This window comes from Mobula hypostoma, chromosome 2, assembly GCF_963921235.1.
Source record: "Mobula hypostoma chromosome 2, sMobHyp1.1, whole genome shotgun sequence".
NCBI classification, from domain to species: Eukaryota; Metazoa; Chordata; class Chondrichthyes; order Myliobatiformes; family Myliobatidae; genus Mobula; species Mobula hypostoma.
Window position 1 is genome coordinate 81,453,946 of NC_086098.1, and position 27,774 is coordinate 81,481,719.

The window sequence follows — 27,774 nt, forward strand, 5'->3', positions numbered from 1 at the left end:
CATGTGTTTGGAATAAATTTGCATCAAGCAGCTTAAGATTAATAGCCCATGACTTGCCTCCTGAAATTCAATATGATATTTCAACACCTCACCAGGATTTTTAAAAAGGGTCCACAACACTGCTCTGTACTCCTATTCTAATAATCCTCATGAGTTTGGATACTGATTTTTAGCAACTTGTATTGCCACTCATTAAAATCCCAAGCCAAATTACTGTGACTGCCGATTTTTCATAAAGATGGGTAAGTTTTCTGTTCTTTCTTTCTCAATGAATTCTAGCAGGCAAATTCTACATTTTGAATCAAATCTTTGAGGGCTATAGATATTATAGGTGGGGATGAGGAAGTGAGGAAGGTTTGCACTTTTCAGATGTTCAGTGAAGTCGTCTAACAGCTTCAGAAAGCAGACAGCAAGGTATTCAAGACAGCACATGTCATCATTGGGCCTCTTGGCACATGCATGAAGCAGAGTTGTCTTTGCGTGGTTTGAACAGACATGGGCCCAGTCAGAAGAGCACTTTTTCTTCAGTGCCTGGATGAGGTTTTTCAAAAGCTTCAAACAGCGTTTTCTACAATATGAAAACAGTTTCAGTACAATGTTCCAAATTTTTTTTTGTCTGTTTTTCTCAGATCATAAACTGGAAGAAATTGCAACCTTTTGTTCAATCATTCAACAAATATTACTTTTAAAAAATCAACCTATGGAGCAAGTATTGACCCTGCCTACAATTGACCACCCAGTTGTAGAAAGGGTCAAAGGTACATCACACAAAGTCCACATCATGACATGACAGCAGGAATATAACACAACTCAAGATGGCAATCCAGGCCCCTTTATTCTACAACAGCACAAGGCACAGAGCCCAGTTTGAGTAGCCTGACAACCGTCAACTAATTCAGAGAAATCAAAAATCCGGAGTGGCAGCTGTTGGTTCATGAGACTTGCTATTTTAGCTAGCAGAGAGACCATGTTCAGTTTGCCAGTGTGTCTCACAGGCTAGCCTACACCTGTTGATCACAGCAGGCACGTAACCCTGGGGGAGGAATACCACTGAGCTCCCATTTTGTTTATAAATCACAACTTCTGTGCAAAGAGTTTGCAGTTAAAGGGGCTGAGATTAGACCTGATCAGCCAAAGTCTCCCTCATTGGCTTGTACTGTGGTGCAGTTTTAGTGCACCTGTGTGCCTCCACAGAATGCAGTAAAACTGCACCACAGTACAAGTCTTCCACCCGAGTCATTCTCTCATCTGACCCCCTTCCATCAGGCAAAATATATAAAAGCTTGTAAAAGCTTTACTCAAGAACTGCTTCTATAACCACCTTTACTCTTCTCAGTTGATGTGTCTGTACCTCTGTTTCAATGTGTTTCTTTCATTCTTGTGTCCAACTGCCAGTTGTAAAGATAATTATTATCATAATACCTCTTGCCACCATTCAGGGCCCCAAACAGTACTTCCAAGTGAGGCAACACTTCACTTGTGAGTCTGTTGGGGTCATCTATTGCATCCGGTGCTCCCAGTGCGGCCTCCTCTACATCGGTGAAACCCGACGCAGATTGGGGAACTACTTCGTCGAGCACCTCTGCTCCGTCCGCCAAAACAGACAGGATCTCCCAGTAGCCACCCACTTCAACTCTGCTTCCCACTCCCACTCAGGTATGTCCATACATGGCCTCCTCTACCGCCATGATGAGGCTAAACTCAGGTTGGAGGAGCAACACCTCATTTACCGTCTAGGTAGTCTCCTGCCCCTTGGTATAAACATAGAATTCTCCAACTTCCGGTAATTCCCTCCCCCTCCCTTCCCCTATCCCTATGTCACTCTGCCCCCTCCCCCAGCTGCCTATAACCTCCCTCATGGTTCCGCCTCCTTCTGCTACCCATTGTGTTTTCCCCTATTCTTTCTTCACCTTTCCTGCCTATCACCTTCCTGCTTCCCCTCCCCCACCCCTTTATCTTTCCCCTTACTGGTTTTTCACCTGGAACCTACCAGCCTTCTCCTTCCCACCCTCCCCCCAACCTCTGCCCCTTCCCTCTACAGTCCTGATGAAGGGTTCCGGCCTGAAACATCAACCGATCTTTTCCACAGATGCTGCCCGACCTGCTGAGTTCCTCCAGCGTGTTGTGAGCATTGCTTATCATAATACCCTTGTTTAACACTCCGTCACAGATCACAAACACCAGAGACTCTACAGAAGCTGGAAATACTGAGCACCACACAGAAAATGCTGGAGGAACTCATCAGGTGAAGCAGCATCTATACAGAAGGTTAGATTCAACTTTATTGTCATTGTGCCAAGTACAGATACAAAGCCAATGAAATGCATTTAGCATCTGACCAGAAATGCAAAGAATAGTGTTATTTACAAAATAACTGCAAATAAAAGAAGTGCTACAGCACACAGATATAAAAGTACTGAGAGTACAATACGGATGCAATACTGCTTAGCGCTGTGGTGTGAGGTTCAGCAGTGTCACAGCCTCAGGGAAGAAGCTGTTCCTGGGCCTGCTGGTGCGGGAGCAGAGGCTCCTGTAGCACCTACCAGATGGGAGGAGAGTAAAAAGTCCATGGTTAGGGTGAGATGCATCCCTGATAATGCTTTTCGCCCTGCCCAGGCAGTGTTTATGGTAGATGTTCTCAATGGTGGGCAATTGGGTGGCGATAATCCGCTGGGCAGTTTTCACCACATGCTGGAGTGCTTTGCAGTCCGATACAGGACAATTGCCATCCACACTGAGATGCAGTTGGTGAGTATACTTTACTTTATACTTTTTACTTTATTGTCGCCAAACAATTGGTACTAGAATGTACAATCATCACAGCGATATTTGATTCTGCGCTTTACACTCCCTGGATTACAAATATTAAATATTAAAAATAGTTAAAATTAGTAAATATTAAAAATTGCTCAGTATGCTCTCAATGGTACAGCGGTAAAAGTACCATTTTATAAACAGTTGATGTTTCAGGCTGAGACCCTTCATCAAGACATGTTATTAGTTCCTGAAGAACTCTTAGCCTGAAAAGTTGACTGATTAAGTGCTTTGAGAAGTTACATAGAAAACCTACAGCACAATACAGGCCCTTCGGCCCACAAAGCTGTGCCAAACATGTCCTTACCTTAGGAATTACCTAGGGTTACCCATAGCCCTCTGTTTTTCTGAGCTCCATGTACCTGTCCAGGCGTCTCTTAAAAGACCCTATCGTGTCCGCCTCCACCATCGTCGTCGGCAGCCCATTCCACACACTCACCGCTTTGCATAAAAAACTTACCCCTGACATCTCCTCTGTACCTACTTCCAAGCACCTTAAAACTGTGCCCTCTCATGCTAGCTATTTCAGCCCTGGGAAAAAGCCTCTGACTATCCGCACAATCAATGCCTCTCATTATCTTGTACACCTCTATTAGGTCATCTCTCATCCTCCGTCGCTCCAAGGAGAAAAGGCCAAGTTGGTTATGGCTAGAATCAACTCCTGTCTCAGTAAGAAGCTGGGCCCACTTCAATTTACATATTGCCATAATAGGTCTACAGCAGATGCGATCCCATTGGCTCTTCACGTGGCTTTGGATCACCTGGACAATACAAATACTTACATTGGGTGCAGTTTATTGACTACAACTCAGCATTTAACACAATCATTCATACAGTCCTGATTGAAAAGATCCAGAACCTAGCCCTCTGTAACTCTTTCTGCAACTGGATCCTCTACTTCCTCACCAGAAGACCACAGTCTGGGTGGACTGGAAATAACATCTCCATCTCTCTGACAATCAACACCGGCACACTACAAGGATATGTGCTTAGCCCACTGCTCTGCTCTTTCCACACCCATGACTGTGTGGTTAGGCACAGCTGAAATGCCATCAATAAATTTGTTAATGACACAATTATTCTTGGCAGAATTTTAGATGGTGATGAGAGGGCATACAGGAGCAAGATATACCAGCTAGTCGAGTGGTGTCGCATAAACAATCTTGCACTCAATATCAGTATGACCAAAGAATTGATTGAGGACTTCAAAAAGGGTAGGCTGAGGGAACACACACCAGTCTTCACAGAGGGATCAGAGGTGGGAAGAGTGATCCATTTCAAGTTCCTAGGTGTCAACATCCCTGAGGATCTATCCTGGGCCCAACAGATCAACACAGTGACAAAGAAGGGATGACAGCGGTAGATTTCATCAGGAATTTGAGGAGATTTGGTATGACACCAGACACTTGCAAATTTCTACAGACTTATCATGGAGAGTATTCCAACTGACTGCATCACTGTCTGGTGGGTGGCAGGGGGGCTACTGCACAAGATTGAAAGAAGCTGCAGGAAGTTGTGAGCTCAGGCAGCTCCATCATGGGTACTAGCCTCCATAGCCACCAGGCCATTTTCAAGGAGCGATGCCTCAAAAAGGCAGCATCCATCATTAAGGACTCCCCTCACCCAGGACATGCCCTGATGCCTTTGCCACAGTCAGGAAGGAGGTACAAGAGCCCGAAAGCACACACTCAATGATTCAGGAACAGCTTCTTCCCCTCTGCCATCAAATTTCTGAATGGACATTGAACCCATTATAGCAATTCATTTTTCCCCCACACAAGTAAAGCATGGAATAATCTTCATCCTACCACAGTCACTCAACCAAACCAAATAAATTTAAGGCAGCTTTTCTTCTTCAAAAATCTCCTTCTTAAGCCCACCCTCCACCACCTCCTGTTTAAATTCCATGTGGAATATTTTGGAGGATCAAGAACCAAGAACCATGTCTACTATACCTCACTATTTTTTTGCACGACTTATTTAATTTACTATAATAAAAAGCGTCTATCGGAAACCCACTTGTAGACTTGTACCTTAACAATCTGGTATTTCTTCAGGATCCTGTCTTTTGGGACTGCCTGATAAAGGAAGCTATTGAAATAAAACTAGAGGAAAAGAATTTTAACTGGTAAATGCAAATCAGTTTTTGTTCGCATCAAGCCGCTGCTTGGCAATAACCGTTAATGTTAGCATTTTGCGTTTTAGAAACTAATCTTTGTCTCTCTCATCTGATTTGAACAATTTTTAGGGTGCAGTTTCACGAAGTCTCATCTTGAAAATGGAAAAAAAACATTTCATTTTGGAAAGGACCGGAGAAAACCCTAAAATAGTTTGCTTTTGATGAAAAGGGAACAATAAAATAGTTCCTTAGTTTAAAAACACACCAGATCCTGAAAAAAAATAAAGGGACAAGCAGTCCAACAGAGAGGAAAAAAAACTGACAAGTGGTCTGAGAGGAAAAAGGCTATGAAGGGTTGGTACTAAGCATCCAACAAGAAAAAGGCAAAGTGTGTTCAGCTCATCATATATTTGTGAGGAATTGTGAAGCAGCAAAGAATCAAGAAAATTTGTGAACAAGAAAGTGAGGGAGAAAGGACCAAGAAACTAGAGAGTGAGAGAGGAGAAAGAAGGAAAGAAAGAAAGAAGGAAGGAGACATTAACATTAACCCAGGCCCAAAATCTCAGCACCATGGACATAAACCAAAGTACTTGTGTGGTTTGTGCTCGTATGCTGTTAAGGATTATGGCATTCAGTGCTCGATGTGTACAAATTGGTTTCATTTTCATTGTTCTAATGTGTCCGATGATACTGTTAATTTTCACTTCAAAAACTTAAGTGCCATTTGGCTATGCCCAGTGTGTGATGTCATTAACTTCGCAAGTTCATTTTTGATTCATCAAACGACCTTGCAAGTATGCTCAACTTGAGTAACTGCTTTGAAAGCCTTGCATCCTTGAAAGAAGACTCTGATTGTGATGAATGGAACCATGCAATTTTAAGATCATCCAGCCCAAATTGTGCTGGTCATTTACCCAAAATAATCCTGAAAAAAACTGCTTCTGGGTGGACTTGTGTAATGACACCCAAACCCTCCTCCACTGAAATGTGTGAAGACAAAAGATGGCTGGACCATTGTTGGGAAAGATGGTAAGAGCAACACCCCCATTGATGACAATCCCCAGCCCTCCCCTTCCGCTAGCACTAACTGTAAATATGTTGACGGACAAAGAAATGCACACAATGCTTGCAATAAAACTCAAAATACTAAAAAAGACAGTGCTCGCAAAGATATTAGTAAAAATAATGGGATTAAAATTGCTATCATTAATTGCCACAGTATAAAAGGAAAATCGGCTGTGATTAATTCATTTATTGAAACCGAAAATACTGACATTTTAATCGGGACTGAATCTTGGCTTGATCCTTTAATTAAATCTGAGATATTCCCTCCTCATTTTCAAATTTTTAGAAGGGACAGAAACTCTCAAGGAGGCAGTGTTTTTATCAGTGTGTACAATACTGTTCCTTGCTTTGAAAGAACTGACTTAGGCAGAGACTCTGAGCAAATTTGGTGTCAAGCTACACTTCAGGGACAAATGGTGCAGATCGGGAGTTTTTACCCTCCACCTGATGCTACGTCCGGGCCTCTTTTAGATCTTGAATCAAGCATTTCCAAAATAAATGCCTCGTCGCGCTCTCCGTTTATTATCCTGGGGGGTGATTTTAATGTCCAGGTGTAGATTGGACTGATGGCACACATAGTGAACCAAAAGGTGCTCTTCAGGAAGCCCTGGCTGATTTGTTTCTGAAAGATCATCTGTCTCAGCAAGGTACTTTTCCTACCAGACATGATGATACATGTGGTGCTAAAAACACCTTAGATTTATTGCTGACTTCACATCCAGATTTAATTTCGGAGGTTTCACCCAGTGCTGGAATCAGTGGTCATTTTATTATCCAAGCAAAACTGCACACGAAGATTAAAGTTCCCCCTAAACCACCTCGTAAAATTCCACTTTGGAGAAAGGTGAACAGTGAGGAATTCAAGGACTTAGCAAAACAACTTGGGAGAGACTTCTTTAACTTACAACCAGACAAAAGATCTGTTGAAGACAACTGGGTGTGGCTGAGAGACTCACTAAATGATATTGTTATGAATCATGTTCCTCGTAAATTTATTAAGGGCCGTATGCGTTCTCCTTGGTTTTCAGCGAAATTATCTTTGTAGTAAGAAAGAAAAACTTTACATCCGTGCCAAAAAAAGTGGTACAAGACTGGACTGGGACAAGTTCACCAGAGTGCAGAAGCAAGTCGACCGTATCATTAGGAGTGCTCATAAACAACATGTTTCCTCAATTCTTGAGGGAGAGCATCCTAAGGATTTTTGGAGATATGTGAAATCCAGACGGACAGACAACACTGGTGCCCAGATACTAAAGGTGAACAACTGTGATCACTGAGGACCAGGAGAAAGCAGAAGCTCTTGAAAACCAATTCCAAGACGTTTTTACCCGGGAAGATGCGGAACCTTCATCTTTTCCTGATCTACCGCCCAGCCTGTATACTGATATGCCTTCAATCGAAATTGAGGTTGAAGGTGTCAAAAAGTTACTGCTCAACATCAATACGACAAAAGCTATTGGGCCAGACCAGATTCAGAATCAAGCCCTTAAGATCGCAGCTGAAGAACTAGCTTGGGTCCTGCATTTTATCTTCCAGCAGTCACTCAACTCAGGTGATCTTCCTCTGGACTGAAGAAAGGCAAACATCACTCCTCTCTTTAAGAAGGGTCCAACCACCAACCCAGCAAATTATTGTCCTATTTCTTTAACAAGCACTTGCTGTAAACTCTTGGAGCATATAATTGACAGCAATCTGATGAGGTACCTTGGCAGACGCAATATTCTTGCTGACAACCAGCATGCTTTTAGGAAGCATACATCATGCAAGTCTCAGCTTATCCTGACAATAAATGACCTGGCCAAGAATTTTGATAACAAAATCATCAATGATTTAGTAGTGCTCGACTTCTCCAAAGCATTTGATGTTATTCCCCACCAAAGATTACTTAGGAAGCTCGACTTCTACGGTGTTCGCTCCGATACTGAAAGGTGGATTTCTAGTTTCTTGGCAAAACGTCTTCAACATGTGTGTGTGAATGGAAAAAGTTCTAAATGGCGTCCAGTGTTAAGTGGTACACCCCAGGGTACAGTGCTGGGCCCACATTTGTTTTTACTTTACATTAATGACATCCACAAAAGAGTCACAAGCACCATCAGACTTTTAGCTGATGGTTGTTTGATATACCAGCCAATTAAGTCAACCGATGATGAAGATGCTCTCCAAAATGATCTTGATAGTATGGTTGAGTGGTCTCAACAACGGGGCATGCAGTTCAATCCTTCCAAATGTGAAACCATGCGTGTCACCAGGAAGAGAAAACCAGGTAAAACATCATATAAAATTCTAGGTGTCCCCCTTGAAGAAACCAAACATATCAAGTATCTTGGTATTAAAATCCAGAATGATCTACGCTGAAATAGTCAGACGCATCATGCAACAGGAGTCCTAAATTTTTTGAGATGCAATTTTCATCATTGTTCAGCTTCAGTTAAGAAGAAATTGTACCTTACCATTGTTAGGCCACATTTGGAATATGCAGTTGCTGCATGGGACCCACACACAAACAAAAACACTACTTCCATCGAGCGAGTCCAAAGACAGGCAGCCCGATTTGTCACAAATACCTATGAGAGAGAAGCGAGTGTCACTCAACTTTTAAATTCATTGAAGTAAATTTAAAGATAGACATGAAGCACACCGCCTGACCTGTTTTTACAAAATGTTAAATGGTCAGCTCGACATAGTCTACCAATCCCACATCAAACCCAAGCCTGTTAGGAGCAGACGAGGGCACTCAACTCAATTTGAAATACTAACTACCAAGTCAGATGTATACAGCAATTTATTTTTCCCCCACACAATTAAAGCATGGAATAACCTTCATCCTACCACAGTCACACAACCAAACCCAATTAAATTTAAGGCAGCTTTTCTTCTTCAAAAATCTCCATCTTAAGCCCACCCTCCGCCACCTCCAGTTTAAATTCCATGTGGAATATTTTGGAGGATCAAGAACCAACCAAGATAACAAACACAAAGGATTCACTCTCAGCACCGGAATTTGATTGTAAACAAGGTGGGAGAGTGGAAACCTGATTGGATGAGTACTAGCCAATCAGGAGGGACGGACCACAGGGTATGAATACCACTGGACTAGACATGCCCAGGCATCATCCCTGATGAAGATGGTGGAGTTTGGCATTGTAACATCAGTTATATTTTTTTATTCTTGACTAAGGATTGAGAGTCAACAAATGATTTATTGTAAATAACTTTATTTTTTGAATAAGGACTCAGAGTCAACGAATGGTTTTTGTAAATAATTTTATTTTGTAATATTTATGAATAAAGTATATTTTTGGAGTAAAAAAATCAGTTATAATTGATACCTGTACCCGACTGGAAGCCCGAGAAGAATTTATTCATCACATACAGTGGGAAAGCACTGGATCTTTTTTAAAACTAATATATATATATATATATATATTCTTACTGTAATTCAGTTTTCATTATGTATTGCACTGTACTGCTGCCGCATAACAACAAATTTCACATCATGTGCCGGTGATATTAAACCTGATTCTGTCTTGTACACTTGTGAATCCCATTATTTGCATAGTTAAGTACCGAGCATAATACATATTTCAGGTGTTAATAACCAATTAAATCTATGTGTTAAAGGGCAATAATACTTGAGTATTAGTCAAATAACTGTCCAGTAGCCAGTATTGCCCTAGAATCCTCCATCTGCATCTTTACTTGGTCTGTTTGATGACCCTGGTTCCAAGGCTCAAACAGAAAAGCTGTACAAGAGTTGGCCTTTCACAGGCCGTGGTCAGCCTGGGTGACTTCATTATGTCTAAACACTGTCTCTGTCAGCTAATCATCCTGCTTTTGTCTTACTGAACACATAGAAAAGGCTGTACAAAGTGCCTGTGCTCTATTACCACACTATTTTCACCTTTTCCTTGCTGCAACTTGCACACAGTGAATGGTCACGTAGTAACTCTTTGGTCTCCGTGTGACCATATGTCTCCCTACCTCATGAGAGGCATAACGGAAGCTTCTGGATTCACACCTCATGGGTTTTGATCAGTCACTTCCTCCAGCCACCATAAACAGAGGACAGGGGAGTAACATGCAGAGGTGCAGAACAATATCACTATCTTGTACTTCTTGGTAGAGAGAAAGAAAATTATGGAAATAGGAGCAAACACAGCATTACGTACTGTAGTAAAAGCAATGCAGCAAACCTACAACATTTGAGTGAGTTTTCCCCACAGCAAATCTCCTAGCTGCTATGGTTCTTCAGCATCTTCTTCTCAATGTGCGAGAATGATATTAGCCACATTTCTGCAAGGATTAAAACAAAAGTTGAAATCCCAACAAATATTATTAACCATACTGTTTGGCAGCCCTCCCTGCACCACCAACCACTCCACTTTGGATTCTGGTACAAGACTGTGTAATGACTATTAGATGAACAGACCCACATGCATTCTATTCCCATAAAAGCCATTGTTAAATCAACGTAAGACCATAAAATATAGGAGCAGCATTGGGCCATTTGGCCCATCAAGTCTGCTCTGCCATTTCATCGTGGCTAATCCGATTTTACTCCCAGTCCCAATCTCCTGCCTTCTCCCTGTATCCCTTCATGCCCTGACCAATCAATAGATCCTGTGTTTCAAAGGAAGATATCTGTGTGGCTACCTTCCACTGGGCTTTCTTTTCATGCTGTCGTAAAGTTTGCAAAGATGCAACAGAATCTACTTTTTCAAGCACGCCTGGCTTTCTGCTGACATTATAGGAGAAAACAGAAGAACTGAAGAAATTCCACCAACAATTCCACTGCCCCATGCCCACAAAACTCAAAATAAAATTTTGTGCACATGAACATGGAGAACATTTCAATCTGTAGATGGTGGGGGGGGGAGGATGGTTTGCCCATTGTATATAACAACAAGAAATTCTATTTGAAGTTACTTTAATACAGCTAACTGTCCTAAAGCATTTTCATAGAAGTGTAATCTAACAAACTTTGCAATACCACCGAAACAGGTCCATGGTGGATGCCATCTCCCTGGTCCTACTTTCATCTCTGGAGGATTTGAATAAAAGACACCTACTAAAGATTCCTATTTATTGACTACAGCTTTGCTTTCAATATCATAATTCCAAACAAACTCATTGGTCTGAGACTCAGTACAACCTTTTCAAGTATGCGGAATTATGTTCCACATAGCCATTGAAAAGGCAGACATAGCTGGCTACACCTTGAGTTTGCAGAAAGTGGGAGGAGCCACAAGAGAAATTGTTGAGTGTGAGGACCAGTTCCACCAGATGGTGGAGGGAAACCTGTTGGGCCTATTTTCGTGAAATAAGTGGGGAGATTTAAGGCCTTTCTGATGAAAGATAGAAACGTATAGAGACTGGATATCCATGGTGAAAATGAGGCAATTTGGACCAGTGAACTAGAAGCTGCTGAAGAGACCAAGAGCACGTGAAATGTCTTGGATGTACGTGGGGAGGGACCGGACCAAGGGGGATAAAATGAAGTCGAGATCTGCGGACATGAGATCAGTGGAGCAGGCAGACACAACGGGCCTGTCCAGACAGTCAGGTTTGTGGATCTTGGGTAGGAAGTAGAAGTTAACAGTGCGGAGTAAGGGAACTACGTGTTTGGTAGCAGTGGATGGGAGATCTCCAGAGTTGGAGATCATCCTCATGAAGACATGTGCCTTTCTAAATGCAATACTTTAACCTTCCATATGCAGTATTGTAAAAAATTTGAACTATCAAATATTGAAAGGACTAGATAGTGTGGACAGGCAGAGTATGTTTCCAATAATGGGAGGGTCTAGGATGAGAGGGCACAGCCTCAGAATAGAAAGACGAGATGAGGAGGAATTTCTTTGGCCAGAGGGAGATGAATCTGTGGAATTCATTGCCATAGATAGCTGTGGAGGCCAAGTGATTGGGTCTATTTAAAGTGGAAGTTGATAGGCTCTTGGTTACTCAGAGCATCAAAGGTTATGGGCAGAAGGCAGACTAGTGGCGTTGAGAGGGAAACTAATTCAGCCACAATTGAACGGTCAATGGGCCAAATTGCCTCATTCAGCTCCTATGTCTTATGCTATGAAGATTACAGTTTTGTTGCCATATGCTCTTGCATAACAAATTGAGGCTTCAAGAAGTTATTGTAGACAGGTCTTTCCAGGGAGCTAACAATCCAGAACTTGACAATGAAAACAGAAGGTAGGCACAATATATAAGCAATCAGAAGACCACAGAACTGGAATATGGTCACCTATCAGGAGCTGGTAACATGTCTACTGTAGTGCACAATGCAAGGCACATCAACAATCATTTATGCTTAGCTTGAGACCTGTGAATTGATAGTATCTTAAATTATTTGTAATAGTAGTTACAGTATTAACAATGTCTGCTGAAAGTAAGGTGGCCTCTGTTAGTTGGGGGCACCCATAGGTGTTGCGTCCTAGCTGTCATATGCAAGCCAAGGCAGTACCCTATGGAGAGCTAGCTGTTACCCATGCAGCAGGTGCCCCCTCTCCATGCAGTTGATGAATCCAAAGGAATAACAGAGACTAATACATCTTGGCAGCAGCGACATCGTAGAAGTTTCCAGTCAGTGTTGAACTCAACGTAGGACTGCCTTCGGGACACCAGCTCCAGATTTTTCCCCTCGGGGTTTACTCTGGAAGCCTTCCCTATGAGTGGGTATAGACACAAGGCAATGGAGGTTTGGGATCAGAGTTTTCCTTCCCCTAAATGAGCATCCACTGAATTCTGGTTTTGTATTATGGATTCTCTAGCTATGTCTGAACTCTGCCTAGGACGGTCCCAAACCTGGCTGTGAGATTTGTGCATGAGGCTAGCAACCCCATCCCATAAGAAAAACCCAGAACTACAGAAACGTCAATAGATGCTCCAAGGACCTTATCGATGGGAGAGAAAGGATCTTTGAAGATGGGCTACACGTGGGGATAACAGGAGACTGGCCCAACTGGAGAGCCGCAATCGGTGGCTTATGGCCCAGCAGGGATGAAAAACTTAAAAAGAATCTATGACTGGATACTGTAATGACATGGATGGTCATGAAGGAATGGAGTAGATAAACTATTTCAGAAATCACAGATACTATTGAAAGACAAGGTAGTTACCATTGTCACAACCACACAGTGTGGTGTTGAATTAAGACTATATAATTGTTATTTTCTTTACAGTTTAACAATTCATACCTGCTTGTATTTATATACCTACCTATATACACGTAATCTTTCAGTATGTTGCCTAGTGGTCACAGTAGGTATATTCAATTGTTCAGTATGTCCCCTAATGGTTACAGCTCTAAGTATTATTCTGGAAGCTTCTCTGGGGTAGCATTATTTAAATTGGGACTATTGATTGGTTAATTCTTATTTACAAATTTGAATGGAATGTCTCTTATCTATGGCAAGAAGAGCTGAACACATCAGCCTTCCACCTTTAGTCTTTCTTTACTACTTCCTTCCCTTCACGTACTGTCCATTTCCAACTCTTTGTTCTATTAGCACTTAATAAAATGATTGTGAAACAACAAATTTTATGCCTTATTCTTGACTTCCAAAAGAGACTTGGAACAAAGCATCAAAAGCCAACAGTGGCATTGCTGACTATGATACATCAATTTACTACTCTAGAACAGGAACATACATCCCACTGTGGATATGGCACATTTGCTTTTCAGTTTGGACTCCTTCCACATTCACAAGTGGCTGTTGTTTCAGCACCAGATAAAATGGCTCCCATCTGAATTCAATCCTGACCTTGTTTCCCAACCAGTTTTCAATTTTCAGACCGTCATTGGTGTTTCGTGGCCAGCTCTGTGACGTCACTTCCAGAGCTAACACCATGCCAGCGAGATCAGCTGATCATTTCCCTCAATGTCGAGTGTCACAGCTGGGCTTCCCATTTTCTCCCTTTACATTTTTTATATTGAATACTGTGAACAACGACACTGAAATGAGTAAACTTCTCTAAGCTTTGATTACTACAACATGACCCAGGAAGAGGGCATCCAGACATGAAATGACTTTACTCAGTTTTAGGATTCTGCTACTGAGGACACTTGGAAGAAGTGAAGGCATGGTGAAGTGACCTGTGGTCAGATCCTTGTCACCAGACCCTGGGGGTAGGGCAGCATGATGGTGCAGTGAGCACAGCTCCTCCCTCACTGCAGCAGAGACTTGGGTTCAATCCTGACTTCAGTTGTGATCTGTGTCAAGTTTGCACATACTAATGAAGTGGGTTTCTACCAACACTTGAAAGAAAGTGCGGATGAAAAGACTATCATAACTTACCCTCATTATGTAAGTGAGTGGTAAAATCTTACATGGGACAGGTGGATTGGGAGTTCATGGGAATGTGAGAAGTCTAAAATGGGATTAGCCTACGGTTAGTCTAAACAATGGCAATGGTCAATGCAGGCAAGATGGGCCAAATGGCATGTTCCTCTCTATGGGTCCATAATAGACTAGGATGGGGTAATTCATCTCCAGTGTCCCTTCACTATCTACAGGACCACAGTTACTTAATTCTCAATAAATATGAGAAAGTCTACAGATGCAGGAAATCCAAAGGTGGACAAACTTGTGGTGCAATTAAAGATTATCAGTATGACGTTGTGGGATCACTGAGTCGTGGCAGAGAGAAGGCCGTACTTGAGAGCTTAACATCAAAGGATACACTTTGTATCAAAAGGACAGGCAGGAAGGCACAGGCAGTGGTGTGGCTCTGTTGGTAAGAGATAGAATTACATCTTTAGAAAGAGGTGACATAAGGTCAGAGACAGTTGAATCTTTGTGAGTGAAGAACCTGCAAGGGTAAAAAAAAACCATAATGTGAATCATATACAGGCCTCCAAATAGTAGCCAAGATATGGGGTTGAGATTGCAAAGGGAGCTGGAAAAGGCACAATGATAATAATGATAATGTCACAATTGTAATGGGGGACTTCAATAGGCAAAGGAATTGGGAAATCAAGTAGGTGTCAGATCGCTAGAGAGGGAATTTGTTGAGTGCCTATGAGATGGCTTTGTTTAGAGCAGTTCATGCTTGAGCCTAGATCTTATTAGGGAGTTAAACATAAAGAAAACTTTAGGATGCAGTGATCATAGTACAATTGAATTCATACAGCAGTTTGAGAGGGAGAAGCACAAGCCAGATGTATCAGTATCACAATGGAATAAAGTGAATTACAGAGGCATGAGAGAGGAGCTTGCCCAGATGGATTGGAGGAGGATACTGGCAGGGATGACAACAGAGCAGAGATGGCTGAAATTTGTGGGAATAGTTCACAAGGCGCAGGATAGATATGTCCCAAAGAAGAAGGTTTCTTAAATGGCAGGGGTAGGCAACCAAGGCTGATAAGGAAAGTTGAGGACTGCATAAAAGCCAAGGAAAGGGAAGCTTTTAAGATCCAACAAAGGGCAACTAAAAAAGTTACAAGAATGGAAAAGATGAAATGTAAGGGCAAACTAGTCAATAATATAAAGCAGGATACTAAGTTTGTTCAGTTATATAAAGAGTAAAAGGGAGGTGAGAGTTGACATTGGACCACTGGAAAATGATGCCAGTGAGGTAGTAATGGGAGACAAAGAAATGGCAGATGAACTTAATGGGTAGTACGCATCAGTCTTCAATGTGGAAGAGACTAGCAGTGTGCCAGAGGTCTGTGAGTGTCAGGTGTTACGAGAATACACATAAAATTAAGATGTTTGCTGGCCTGGGCTAGCATCAGTGGCATCAGCAGTTGGTCTGCCACCTGCCCTCAGGGGAAGGAGAGATAAGGAACAATGGAGCAGCGTCTGGAGATGTGTAATGAAGGGATGTGGGAGGGAGAGCTGTCTGGAGCGGCTCCCCCCTTTGAACCCTGAACTGTTTGAAGTGATGGACAGGCGATACCCCAGCAGGGGGATAAAAAGGGACAGGTTCGCTAAGACAGACACACACGCCACCCGAGGTAACGAGACCCTGGAAGCGGTACGCTTCTCACGAGTGGGTGGAAAGGTACGATCAGCGGGAACCCGGTGTGTGTCCGCCCTTGCCTGGGTGCCGGGTTCACTGCAGAGGATCGACCGCATCTGGAGGAGGGGTCACAGTCGGTGACCTCAGGTGACATCACCAAGGACCCGCCCAAATGCTGTTTGTGAGCCATCCCGCTGGTCTGTGAGTGAAGCAGTGTTCTGAATGATCAGTTGTTCCTATTCTGTCTCTCTTCCCCCACCTTGTCCATCGCCATGGCAACGATTACTGCGAACTGAACTACAAACTGGACTGAACTTTGAGTCATTTTGAAATTGGTCATTTAACCCCTAGACAACGATAGAGCTTGATTGATGCTGTTATCTTAATTCTGTGCACATGTGTGGTTATCATTGTTGAATTGTTGCATTTATTATCCTTTCGATTACTGTGTTGCTTGTTTCTTTAATAAAACTTTCTTAGTTCTAGTACTCCAGACTCCAACTGAGTGATCCATTTCTGCTGGTTTGGCAACCCAGTTACGGGGTACGTAACACAGGGAATAGAAGTGCCATTGCTATTACAAAGGAAAAAATGCTAGGCAAACTCAAAGGTCTTAAGATGGATAAGTCACCTGGACCAGATGAACTACTTCCTAGAGTCCTGAGAGAGAACAGATGCATTGGTCATCATCTTGCAAGAATCACTTGATTCTGGCATGGTCCTGGAGGACTGGTAGATTGCAAATGTCACTCACTCCTTAAAAAGGGAAGAAGGCAAAAGAAAGGAAATTGTAGGCCAGTTAGCCTAACCTCAGTGGTTGGGAAATTGTTGGAGTCTATTATTAAGGGTGAGGTTTTGGGGTACTTGGAGACTAATGACAAAGTAAGTCAAAGCCAGCATGGTTTCTGTAAAGGGAAATCTCGCCTGACAAATTTGTTAGAGGTCTTCAAGGAAGTAGCAAGCAGAGTGGACAACGAAGAGGCAATGGATGTCATTTACTTGGATTATCAGATGGCATTTGATAAGGTGCCACACATGAGGCTACTTAACAGGATAAAATCCTATAGTGTTCTTTCTAGGAAAGATACTGGCATGGTTAGAGGAATGATTGACAGGCAGGAGACAGCGAGTGGGAATAAAGAGGGCTTTTTCTGGTTGGCTGGCAGTGACTAGTGGTTTTCCTCAGGGGTCAGCATTGAGACCACTACTTTTCATGTTGTTTGTCAATGATTTGGATAATAGAAATGATGGTTTTGTGGCAAAATTTGCAGATGATACGAAGATAGGTGGAGAGGTAGGTAGTGCTGAGGAACCAATATGATTGCGGAAGGACTTAGACAAATTGGAAAAATGGGCAAAAAAGTGGCAGATAGAATACAGTGTTGGGAAATATATGATAATGTATTTTGGTAAGAGGCACAATAGTGCAGACTACTTTCTAAATGGGGAGATGGTTCAAACATCAGAGGTGCAGAGGAATTTAGGAGTCCTCGTGCAAGACATTCAGATGGTTAATTTACAGGTCAAGTCTGTGGTAAAGCAGGCAAATGCAATGTTGGCATTCATTTCAAAGGGAATAGGATATAAAAGCAAGGAAGTAATGCTGAGCCTTTATAAGACACTAGTCAGACCACACTTAGAGTATTGTCGACAGTTTTGGTGCCCCATATCTCAGAAACAATGTGTTGTCATTGGAGAGAATCCAGAGGAGGTTCACAAGGATTATTCCAGGAATGAAGGGGTTAACATATGAGAAGTGTTTAGCAGCTTTGGGTCTGTACCCATTGGAATATACAAGAATGCAGGGGGATCTCATTGAAACCTACTGGATGTTGAAAGGACTAGACAGGGTGGATGTGGAGAGGATATTTCCTCTGGTGGGGATATCCAGAACTAGAGGGCATAGCCTCAAAATTGAGTGACTACCTTTCAGAACAGAGGTAAGGAGGATTTTTTTTTAGCCAGAAGATAGTCAATCTGTGGAATACTCTGTCACAGACTGAGGTGAAGACCAAGTCCGTGGGTATATTTAAGGCGGAAATTGATAGTTTCCCGATTGGTCAGGGCATCAAAGGATATGGTGAGAAGGCAGGTGTATGTGGTTGAGTGGGATCCAGGATCAACCACTGATGGAACGGTGGAGCAGACTCAATGGGCTAAATGGCATAATTCTGCTCCTATATCTTATAGTCAAAGCAACACACACAAAATGCTGGAGGAACTCAACAGGCAGCACCTATGGAAATGAATAAACAGTCGACATTTCGAGCCTAGACCATTAACCCACTTTTCCTCCACAATCTCAAGTAAACAAGACCATTCGAATTGAGTCTCAGATTTTTTAACCACCAACCAACAATTCCATAGCTCCCTCCAGGTACGGACGAAGAAATGTCACAACCTTTTAACATGAAACTTATAAACTCTTGGATAAAGTCCCAGGAGCCAGTCTTTACAGGAAACCATCAGAACAAACCATGATCCAGAAACAAAATGATGCACTCTACCATATAGAAGTTGTCTTGCTATATAATAAAGTGGAAATTATATATCTGCCAACTAACCTTTAAAAGATTTTGCTGCCTGTTTTATGAATTTCTCGAGATCTTTTTTAATGAGGTCCCTGAGATGAAGCATTTTTTCAGCTGAAAGTACTCCATTGTTAGAAACAAATGAATCAAGAGGACTGGAACTTATTGGTCCCTGAAATACAACTTGGTAGAAAGCACCTTTAGAATCTGCCTGTGTACAGCTGATTCCTTCAACGGGGACTGTGATCATTATATCAAATTCATTTGGTACCGAAATCTACAGAGGTCAGAAATTTAAAGTTAAAATGAAGCTCATCTTACAAGTCAATTTTCACCCTGAAAAACTTCCTTCCCACAAGCCGTTGCCTTCAACAAATCATCCAGTTCCTTCAACCCCTATCTGATCTTAGCAAACACATATACCACTCTCCTTAGCATTTTCTGAAGGTCAAGTTCCCTCTTCAAACCAATGGTCCATTGTTCCCTTTTTCCTCAAAAGAGAATGAAAATCAAAGTAAATTTATTATCAAACTACATAAATGTGACCATATATTACCTTGAGATTCATTTCATTGCAGGCATTTACGGGAAAATTTTAAAAAACAGAATTTATGAAAAACTATGCATATGCAACTGGCTGCATCACCATCTCTGGTATTGGAAAGGGGCTACTGCACAGGATCAAAAGTTGCAGAAGTTGCGAACTCAGTCAGCTCTATCATAAGCACTAGCTATCTATATATACTATCTATTCCTATATCTAGTATATTGTCCACTGATAGCTCTGTTGGCAGAAGGGTAGAAGCTGTTTCTAAAATGTTGAGTAAATGTCTTCAGGCTCCTGTACATCCTCTCTGATGGGAGCAAGGAGAACAGGGCATGTTTTGTGTGACTGAGGTCCTTAATGATGGCTGCCACCTTTTTGAGGCATTGCCTTTTGAAGATGACCTCAAAGCGGAGGGCAGTAGCAATAAGGAATTCCATAGTTAGAGAAACAGACAGGAGATTCTATAGACGTGAGACACCCGGATGGTATGTTGCCTCCCAGGTGCCAGGGTCAGGAATGTCTTGGATCAGGCCCAAAGGAAGAGGGTGTACAACTGAAGTCATGGTATGTATTGGTACCGATGACGTAGGTAAGAAAAGGAGTGAGGTCCTGAAGAGAGCATATAGGGAGTTAGGTAGAAAGCTGAAAAGCAGAACCTCAAGGGTAATAACCTCTGGATTGCTGCCTGTGCCATGCACCAGGGAGGGCAAGAATAGGATGATTTGGCAGATGAATTGGTTCAGGGGACAGAGTTTCAGATTTCTGGATCATTGGGATCTTTTCAGGGAAGGTATGACCTCTACCAAAAGGACAGATTACACCTGAACTCCAGGGTAACCAATATCCTTGTGGGCAAATTTGCTAGAGCTGTTTGGGAGGCTTTAAACTCATTTGGCAGGGGAATGAGAACCGAATGGATGGGGCTGCAGATGGGGCAGTTGGTATGCAAGTAGATACAATGTATAGTGAAACTGTGAGGAAGGATAGTCAGATGATAGGGCAAAATTGCAGTCAGGAGGATGAGTTGAAATTTAATATGGGGGTAAAATCTAAAAGGGTGATGAATACAGGACTGAAGGTGCTATATTTGAATGCAAACAATATATGAAAAAGGTAGATGATCTTGCAGCGCAGTTAAAAATTGGCAGGTATAATGTGTGGCATCATTGAGTCATGGCTGAAAGAAGATCATATTTGGGAGCTTAATATCCAAGGAAACATGTATGTCAAAAGAACATCAAGGGCATGAAGTGGCTTTGTTGGTAAAAAAAAAATCAAATCCTTTGAAAGAAATAAGATACACAAGTTCAGAGCATCTATGTCCATAGAGCAAAGAAACCATAAGGGTAAAAAAAACCTTGATGGGAGTTACTGTATATACAGTCCTTCAAACTATAGCCAGGATGTGGGATATAAATTACAACAGGAGATAGAAAAGTCATGTATAAAGGGCAATGTTATGAATGTCATGGGGAAATTCCATTGTGCAGATGGACTGGGACCCATCATCAGGTTGGTGTTGAATCCCAGGGAAGGAATTTGTAGAATGCCTATGATATGGTTTCTTAGAGAAGCTTGTGATTGATCCCAGTAGGGGAAAGGCAATTCAGGATTGGGTGTTATCTAATGTACCATATTTGATTCGGGTGTTTACGGTAAAGGAACCTTTATGAAACAGTGATCATAATATGATATAACTTACCCTACAGCTTGAGAGGAAGAAGCTAAAATCGTATGTATCAGTTTTCCAGTGGAGTAAAGGAAATTACAGAGGCATGAGGGAGGAGCTGGCCAAAGTTGACTGGAAGGGGACACTAGCAGGGATGACAGCAGAACAGCAATGGCGAGTGTTCCTGGGAGCAATTCAGAAGGCACAGGATATATTTATCGTAAAGAAGGAGGAAGGGAAGGAACAAGGGAAGTCAGGGACAGTATAAAAACCACAGAGAGGTAATATAATACAGCAAATACTGGAGAGAAGTGAAAGAATAGGGAAGCTTTTACAAACAAACAAGAGGCAACAAAAAAGCCATAGGCAAAAATCACATGAAATATGAAAGTAAGCTCACCAATAATATAAAAGAGGATACCAAAAGTTGTTCTTTTTCCCAGATATACAGTCCTGTGCAAAAGTTTTAGGCACATATATATAGCTAGTGAGTAGAAAGTGAGTTTGTAAATCTGGTGGGAACAAAAGATATTGCAATAGTGAGGACAGAGTGCTGCAGGAGGAGTGTGGGACAAATGACAGGAGTGCAGACACATCCAGCTCTGAGACACCTCTGTGCCAGGGTTAGGGATGTCTTGGATCACATCCACAGCATTTTGGAGGGGGACGGAGAGCAGCCAGACATCCTGGGAAATATTGGTACCAATGACATAGGCAGGAAAAGCATGAGGTCCTGAACAGAAAATTTAGAGATCTCAGTGGAAAGCTGAGAAGCAGAACGTCCAGGGTAGTAATTCCTGGATTGCTATCTGTGCCACACGTAAGTGAGGGTAGAAAAAGGATGATTTGGCAGATAAATGTGTGGCTGAGAAGTTGGTTCAAGGGGCAGGGCTTCAGGTCTTGGATCACTGGGATCTCACCTGGGGGAGGGATGACCTGTTCGAAAGGGACAGGTTGCACCTGAACCCGAGGGAGACCAATATTCTCGTGGGCAGGTTTGTTAGAGCTGTCAGAGAGGGTTTTAATTAATTTGGCAGGGGGATGTGAACCAGAGTGAAGGAACTCAGGATAGGACAGATGACAGAACAAAATTACAGCCTGCAGGTTGAGTATCAATGCATTAGGGATGCAAAATCAAAAAAGGGTAGCAAATCCAGTACTCAAAGTGTTATATCAATGCACGGAGTATAAGAAATAAGGTGGATGATCTTGTTGCACTTTTACAGATTGTTGGGTATGAGATTGTGGCCATCACTAAATCATGGCTGAAGGATGCTTGTAGTTGAGAGCTGAATGTCCAAGATTACACAGTGTATCAGAGGGATAAGAAAATTGGCAGAGGGTGTGGCTCTGCTGGTAAAGAATGGCATCAAATCAGTAGAAAGATGTGACATAGGATCAGAAATTGAATCCTTGTGGGTTGAGTTAAGAAACTGCAAGGGTTAAAGGACCCTAATGGCAGTAGCTGGGATGTGAACCATAGATTACAACAGGAAATAGAAAAGGCATGTCAAAATGGCAACGTTATGATAGTCATGGGAGATTTCAACATGCAGGTCGATTGGGAAAATCAGGTTGGCAATGGATTCCAAGAGAGTGAGTTTGTTGAATGCCTATGAGATAGCTTTTTAGAGCAGCTTGTCATTGAGCTTACTAGGGATCAACTTTACTGGATTGGGTATTATGTAATGAACAAGAGGCAATTAGGGAGCTTAAGGTAAAGGAACCCTGAGGAGGCAGTGATCTCAATATGATTGAGTTCGACATGAAATGTGATAAGGAGAAAGTAAAGTCTGATGTAGCAGTATTTTAGTGGTGCAAAGGAAATTACAATGGTATGAGAGAGAAGTTGGCCAAAGTAAATTGGAAGAAGATGCTGGCAGGGATGACAACAAAGCAGCAATAGCTTGAGTCTCTGGGAAAAATGAGGAAGGCGCAGGATAGATGTACTCCAAAAACAAAAATACTCAAATGGCAAAATAGTACAACCATGGCTGACAAGGGAAGTCAAAGCTAATGTAAAAGCAAAAGAGAGGGCATAAAACAAAGCAAAAATTAGCAGGAAGATAGAGAATTGGGAAACTTTTTTAAAAAATCATTAGGAGGGAAAAGATGAAATACGAAAGCAAGCTAGCAAACAATGTCAAAGTGAATACAAAGAGCTTTTTCAAGTATATAAAAAAATAAAAGAGAAATGAGAATGGATACAAGGCCGCTAGAATACGAGGCCACAGAAATAGTAACAGGGACAAGAAGATGGCAGATGAACTAAATGAGTATTTTGCATCAGGCTTCATTGTGGAAGACACTAGCAGTGTGCCAGGTATTGAAGGATATGAGGGAAGAGAAGTGGGTGCAGTTACAATTACAAGGCAGAAGGTGCTCAAAAAGCTGAAAGACCTAAAGGTACATAAGTCACTCAGACCAGATGAACTGCACCCTAGCGTTCTGAAAGAGGTAGCAGTAGAGATTATGGAGGCATTAGTAATGATCTTTCAAGAATTCGTTGGCCCCCGGCAATGTTCTGCAGGATTGGAAAATTGCAAATGTCACCGCACTCTTTAAGAAAGGAGGGGAGGGAGGCAGCAGAAAAGAAATTATAGACCAGTTAGCCTGGCCTCAGTGATTAGGAAGATGTTGGATTCAATTGTTAAGGATGAGGTTAAGGAGAACTTGGTGACACAGGACAAGGTAGGACAAAGTCAGTATGGTTTCCTTAAGGAAAAATCTTGCCTGACAAACCTCTTGGAATTCTTTGAAGAGATTACAAGTAGGATAGATAAAGGGGATGTATTGGATGTTGTATATTTGGATTTTCAGAAGGCCTTTGACAAGGTGCCACACTTGAGTAACACACACAGAATGCTGGAGGAACTCAGCAGGCCAGGCAGCAGAACCACGCCACCGCCTTTGCCGACCTTCCTATCCCTCTGATACAACGTGTGACCTTGGACATTTAGCTCCCAACTACAACCATCCTTCAGCCACAATTCAGTGATGGCCACAACATCATACCCAACAATCTGTAAAAGGGCAACGAGATCACCCAACTTATTTCTGATTGTGCATTGAGATATAACACTTCGAGTAATGTTGACTGTACTTTTTTCCATAGATGCTGCCTGGCCTGCTGAGTTCCCCACCATTTTGTGTGTGTTGCTTGGATATCCAGCATCTCCAGATTTTCTCGTTTGCCACACATGAGGCTGCTTACCAAGTTAAGAGCTCATGGTATTACAGGAAAGTTACTAGCATGGTTAGAGCATTGGCTGATTGGTAGGAGGCAGTGAGTGGGAATAAAAGGATCCTTTTCTGGTTGGCTGCCAGTGACTAGTGGTGTTCCGTAGGGGTCGGTGTTGGGACCACTTCTTTTTATGCTGTGTATCAGTGATTTAGATGATGGAATAGATGGCTTTGCTGCCAAGTTTGCAGATGATACAAAGATTGGTGGAAGAGCAGGTAGTCTTGGTGAAACAGGAAAGCTGCAGAAGGACTTGGACAGATTAGGAGAATGGGCAAGAAAGTAGCAGATGAAATACAATGTTGGAAAATGCATGGTCACGCACGTTGGTAGTAGAAATAAATGTTCAGACTATTTTCTAATTGGGGAGAAAATCCAAAAATATGAGATGCAAAGGGATTTGGGAGTCCTTGTGCAGAACACCCTAAAGGTTGACTTGCAGGTTGAGTTGGTGGTGAGGAAGGCAAATGCAATGTTAGAATTCATTTCAAGAGGTCGAGAATTGCAGAGCAGGGATGTGAGGCTTTGTAAGGCACTGGTGAGATCTCACCGTGAGTATTGTGAACAGTTTTGGTCTCCTCATCTAAGAAAAGATGTGCTGGCATTAGAGAGGGTTCAGCGAAGATTCACACAGATGATTCCAGGAATGAAATGGTTATCATATGAGGAATGTTTGATGGCTCTGGGCCTGTACTCACTGGAATTTAGAAGAATGGGGGGGGGTGGGAATCTCATTGAAACCTTTCGAATGTTGAAAGGCCTAGACAGAGTAGATGTGAAAAGGATATTTCTTATGGTGGGGAACTCAAGGACAAGAGTTTAAAACAGAGATACGGTGGAATTTCTTTAGCTAGAGATTGATGAATTTATGAAATTTGTTACCACGGGCAGATGTGGAGGCTAGGTTGTTGGTTGTATTTAAGGTGGAGATTGATGAGTAGGGAAAAAAGGATCAGCCATGATTGAATGGTAGAGCAGTCTCAATGGGCCAAATGGCCTAATTCTGCTCCTATGTCTTATGGTCTTAACTAGGATTGTCGGAAGGCCTTTGACAAGGTGCCACACAAGAGGTTGCTAATCAAGATAAGAACCCATGGTATTACAGGAAAGGTACTAGCATGTATAGACTGTCAAGAGGCAATGAATGTAAATAAAGGGGCCTTTTCTGGTTGCCTGCCAGTGACTAGTGGTTTCCATAATGGACTACTTCTTCTCATGTTATATGTCAATGACTGAGGTGACAGAACTGATGGTTTTGTGGCCAAATTTTCAGACATGAAGATAGGTGGAGGGGAAGATAACACTGAGGAAGCAGGGGAGCTGCCAGAGGCCTCAAACAGATTAGGAGAATGGGCAAACAATTGGCAGATGGAACATAGTGTAGGGAGGTGTACTGACATTCACTTTGATAGAAGGAATAAATGTGTAGACTATCTTTTAAATGGAGAGAAAATTCAAAATTCAGAGGTGCAAAGGGACTTGGGAGTCCTCATGCAGGATTCCCTAAAGATTAACTTACAGGTTGACTCAGTAGTAAGGAAGGCAAATGCAATGTTAGTATTCATTTTGAGACGAGTAAAATAGTAAGGATGTAATGCTGAGGCCATTTAAGGCATTGGTCAGACTGCACTTGGACTATTCTGAGCAGTTTCGGGCCCCTTATCTGAAAAAGGTTGTGCTGGCTTTGGAAAGGGTCCAGAGGAGGTTCACGAGAATGATCCTGGGAATGAAAGGGTTAATGTATGAGGAGCGTTTGATGGCTCTGGACCTGTGCCTGCTGGAGTTTAGAAGAATGAAGGGGGATCTCATTGAAACCTATTGAATATTGAAAGGTCTAGGTAGTGAATGTTTCCTATAGTGGAGGAGTCTAGGACCAGAAGGCACAGCCTCAGAATAGAAAGATGTCCATTTAGAACAGAGCTGAGAAGGAAATTCTTTAGCCAGAGGGTGGTGAATGTATGGGAATCATTGCCACAGACAGCTGTGGAGGCCAAGTCATTGTGTATATTTAAAACGAAGGTTGATAGTTTCTTGATTAGTAAAGGCATCAAAGGTTGTAGTAAGAAGGCAGGAAAAAGAGGTTGAGAGAAATAATAAAACAGCCATGAAGGAATGCTGGAGAAGACTTGATGGGCCGAATGGCCTAATTCTCTTATGTCTTATTATCTTTTCGTCATCATGCATCTAAGCCCCACCCAGTTTTTAATTGGCTTGAAGTGGGAGCAACCCTCCCTATTACACAGTACAATGGTGCAGCTTGCAACAAGTAACTGAACGACATGTTGGACAGGCTAAAGCCCAATTTATACTTCTGCGTCAAATGTATGCCATAGGCACCACGTACCCTACGCCGTACAGTGACGTGCACCTCCCCAAAAAAGTACTCACACGTCGTGGCGACGCGGACCGCAACAATTGTGATTGGTCTGCTTGGTAGCATCGCATTTCCGGTTGCTTTTCTCCGCCAGGTCTGTACACTGATGCAAAATAAATGGTTGGAGACGATGAATCAAATCATCAAATCTACCTGCCAACATCCGAAAATATTTGAAATGCATTTCCTCGTCCATGTCTCTCACAAAGAAACTCAACACATAGCAATCCCACCGCCAACTAGCGTTTTGGCGGTGAATTGCAGAGAGCGACGCAGACACAACTACGCATGCTCGCTATGGCGTAGGGGTATGCAAAAGTATAAATCAGGCCTACGGCATAGCCCGTACGTACAAGTATAAATCACGCTTAAGATCTATCCTGCCATTGGCTTTTCTACTTCTATACTTTTGTATTTATTCATTTTGGGCATGTGGATATCGCAGGCAAAGCCAACACCTATTTCTAATCAATAAAATCAAACTGTGAAAATTATTAAGAGCCAAAGGCCCACCAGTAGGCCAGATGAGGTGAAACTGACTCTCGACTTCTCTCCTGAAAAGTCAGTGGTGAACCAGATAGCTTTTGATGTCTATTTGATTAGTTTCCTGCTTACTGCTATTGAAATGAATTACTTCTGTACTACCAAAATTTTTAATTTAATTTTCCAAAACTCCCCAGAAGAAATCTCCTTACAGGATTCATACTTGCTGTTTTTAAAATGAGACACACAAAACACTGGGGCAAACTCAGCGAGTCAGGCAGCATCTGTGGATGGAAACGAGAACAGTCAACGGTTTGGGCCCAGAACCTTCACCAGGGCTAAACATGAAGGGGGGAAGAAGGGTAGGAAGGAGGCTTGTTTGGCTATTGTTTCGTTTCTGTTGCTCAAAGTTGTTTTGCTGAGTAATGAGAGCAAGCAAAGCTGACACCCCTTAAACGTTTAAGTTTCCCCTTAAATACTGCACCCTAAATATTTTATCTTTCACCCCTCAGCGGGAAAAGCCTACGTGCCTACACCCTATTTATATCCCTCATAATTTTGTATACCTTTATCAAATCTCCCCTCATTCTCCTACGTACCAATTACTGTAAACCAACCCGAGCGCGGGAAAATTAAAGCTATCCAGCATGAAAAACACACTAAAGACATGACTTCCATCTCTCAGACGGCCAGCCACACTTACTAACTACCACTTCGCAACTCATTAATGGACCCAATGTTGAAACCGCTTCCAATGTAAGGCAAAAAATTATCCATCACCCCGTTCACCATTCTCGATGCTTCAGATCGCTCATCCGATCTAATCCGCAGATACTCGAGCACAGTCTTCAGCAGTTTGCTCAGGTCCCCAGATCCGTCGCTGCCGACACGTGCCTGGGACAGGCAAGTCTTCTGTGCCACGAGCAATCTTCCTGGGAATAACGTCCTCATCAGTAGTGGGT

The 27,774-nt window shown here is 42.4% G+C and overlaps 1 pseudogene; it reads right to left on the reverse strand.

The window, feature by feature from the left end:
* Positions 1–210: 210 nt before the first annotated feature.
* Positions 211–27,763, reverse strand: LOC134357287 (cyclic GMP-AMP synthase-like; annotated as a pseudogene).
* Positions 27,764–27,774: the final 11 nt, after the last annotated feature.